We start from the raw sequence: 3,556 nt of genomic DNA, 5'->3' as shown, positions 1-3,556 counted from the left end.
CCACGTTGTGATTTTTTTGAGGATTAAAGGACAGAACGGATGCATCCAGACTTGCACAAAATAGGTGCTCAATCAGTATCAGCCCTCTCCACTTCATCTCTTACTGTCATCATCTACAAGCTCGTGTATAATAATCACTCTCCGTATTGGAGAGAGAGAAATAAAACTGTCATGTATTTCTGAGGGGGGAAAAATTTCTCGAGTGAGAAGAGTATTGGGTTGGTAGCTAGGAATCCTGATTATCTACTTCTGGGGCTGACACTCGCTGGCCTTGGGAAGATAAACCTTTCAATCTCTTTGGATCTCAGTGACTTCCTTGGTAAAAATTAAGGTGTTTGACAGGATACTGTCTGAAATAGATTTTCCTGATTTTAATGTTCTTATGGTATAGTGCCTTCTGTATATGCAAAGATAAGCTTGAAAACGGATGCAAATTCAACTTCTGGGATTTGTTGATGAGTAATAAATTATCTTATGCAAATTATAAACTTATTTTTTTGAACTTTAGTTACTTATTTTCTCTTAACTTCTGTTTCTCATGGATACAATTAAACTCCTATCTCATTGCTGTTTACCAGGCATATAATTTTCAGAGGCAGTAGCATACTATAGAGTTTGGTAGACAGTAGATGCCTGATATAAGACGAATCTGAAGACAAATCCTAAGTATTCACTCTAGATGCCTCCCATATCCTAACCCTCCCCACATTTTTATTCCCACAGCCCACAGTAAGAAAGGCCCTAGTGAAGGAAGTAAATTAATGTCCTCTACCTATGAGAAATGGTGTTGAAATAAAACTAGCACAAGCACCTGGGATTCAGTGATTTTAAGTAATTTACTCAAGCTTTCATAAACAGTAGAACAGACACAAGAAGTTAGCTATCCATATTCTCAGTCTAGGGGTCTCTTAATAATTTATGTAATTCTCCCTTCCCGGAGAAACACCATTGGGACCATGTCCTTCAATATAGCCATGCAAGAGAATAATATCGAAACATCCCCTGTATGGCCAAACAAAGGCAACGCCCCTGGTCTGGATGCCCATTAACACTGTGATATAATGAGCAATTACTCAGTGAAATGGTCTTATATTTCAAAGACCTACAACTATCATTATATTCCTAATTAAGTAACTAAACTTAAAAGTATCATATGCTCAACACCTTTCGTTGTGATTCTTATCTTTAAGTCAATGCTTAATGATACTTTCAGGGGATCACCAGCTATTCTTTAGATATGAAGAGTACCTGGAGAACATTACCTAACAAAGCCAGGGTAGATTCAGGGAAATATGGTGACTTGCCCAAAATCACATGGCTTATTAGAGGCAGAAAAGTATCAAGTCCATTTCTCCTTTCTTTCCAAGATGCATCAGCTTTTGTGTATAAACACCTATCTACCTTAATATAGACATCAGTTGGTGCTTCCTGAATAGTCCTGAGCCCACATTGGCAATCAGCAGGGAGCTAGCAACCTCAAGATATCCCACTCAGCATACAAGAATCCACGCAGCATCTATTAGAAATGAGCTATTAGAAATGGAAAAATGCAATGCCATAAAGTCCATTATTTTGTTAACAGCATCGACATCTACATCTCTATACATCTCTATATAAGCACTAATACTTATCCAAATGGCATCAGGGAATATTTTAAAAGCTAAGGAACTTCATTCATTTAAAAAAGTTAAGTGAAAAAAAAAAGATAACATTCTGGAAAAATAGCCAGGGATCCTATACTATTCACATCAACTCCTCTTTTGGAGAATAAGAAGAGCAAAACTAACAACTAACCTCGTATACGTATTTCTGAGAGTGAGACATGGACACCTAGACTCTGTTCCTGGCTTGCACCTACCCTAACTTTCAGCACAATTCACTTACGATCTCTGAGCCCTAGTATCCCCATCAGTGAAATAAAGGGGTTGTGTTTTGAGCAGATGATTTATGAAGCTGCTGGCCCTTTCTTTCCAGATGTATGGAGTTATAGGGCCGAGAAGATAAACTACAACTCCTGCATTCTTACAAACAACTAGAGGATAAAATATCCTCTGTTGTGACCCATGGCTTTAAAAAATAAATCAAAGTCCATCCTCCATTTATAGAACTGGTCAGGTAGGGATTGCCTATTCCTACCTACTATCAATATTTAATTTCCACACTGGCTGGATTTGAGGTTTTCCTAGTCCTCGATCCTTGCCGATTCTAATGACTACACGGAGGGAAGATGATGGAAGCCTAGAATGCCATTAAAGAAAATCAAAGAGAATTCAAAGGGACTCAAGGACATGCTGTCAACTTCACGCTCCTCTAAACATAAAAGGCATTTAAACTTCAATCCTTCCACGCCAATGACAGTCTCATTTAATTCCACAAACCTCTGATGAATAAGATTTTACCACCATGATGACCATTGCTGTTTTAATTTTGTTTTACATCTGCTTTCCCCCCCCCCAATGTCAGACCCAGAGTTTCCACTCTGATTGCTCTTCTGACGTATGATCCTCAGAGTTCAGAGAGGTGTTGGTCAGTCCCCATAGATCACTGGAATTGTCTAGCCAACTTTATGAGAACGGGAGCCTCTCCTTGTACAAAGTCCTAGAGCCCTGATAAATGACTAGTAATTTATCAGCTGAGTGCTTGGCTTTTATATGCCCAGTTCCAGCTTTACAGAGTTTCTTCCTTTTATAAAGGGAATGTGTCACCTTGCTTCTCGTAAGTCGCTGCATTTATGGCGCAACTTGCTATACAAGTTAATGTGCAGAGGCAAAGGAGGAGAAAGGGTGGGACTCAGCAAGCCTCAGATGAAGTTCCTATTCTGTTTCTGCAGCCCGACTCCCCCAAGAAACATCACTGAATCGTGAAACGCTGTTCTCTCTCATGTTTTCATTTTTTTTAAAATGTGTATGGAATATATTGGGATTAATAAAATTATATAGGTTTCAGTTGTTCAATTCTCTAACACATCATCTGCATATTGTATTATGTGTTCACCAGCCCAAGTCAAGTCACCTTCTATCCCTATTTATCACCCCCTTCTCCTTCTTCTACCTCCCCCCAACCTTTTTCCCTCTGGTAATCACCATACTGTTCTTTTTAAAATTTCATCTTATAGTAACTGCCTGGAAAATTTAGGTCATCGGAGACACTGAGGCTATATAGTGGGGTGGGTTTTTTTTATGCTTTTATAGAAATGCCTAGAGGAGAAATATTCTTTGTCTTGACCCATTGTACTTTGATTTCACATCTGAGTGCAAACACACTATACCCCAGAATATTATAATCCTAAGTATGACTTCTAGCTATTATAAGTATTTCTCTTTTAAAACTAGTGAAGGGTGATATTTTAATTTTTTTTCCCAACAAATTTGTATTTTACCAAACACTTTTCCAAAGGCTGGGCATACTATGCATACACGAAGATAGAAATGTCACACAAATATGACCAGCTTGTTGCTGGGCTACACATTTATTATTTAGAGAAAAGTTTACAATAGCATGCCGTCTAGAGAATTTACAATTCTCGAAGAATTTGACCAGTTTCAAACGACTACTC

This window comes from Myotis lucifugus, unplaced genomic scaffold (genome assembly GCF_000147115.1).
Source record: "Myotis lucifugus unplaced genomic scaffold, Myoluc2.0 scaffold_263, whole genome shotgun sequence".
NCBI classification, from domain to species: Eukaryota; Metazoa; Chordata; class Mammalia; order Chiroptera; family Vespertilionidae; genus Myotis; species Myotis lucifugus.
This window is presented reverse-complemented; position numbering follows the sequence as displayed.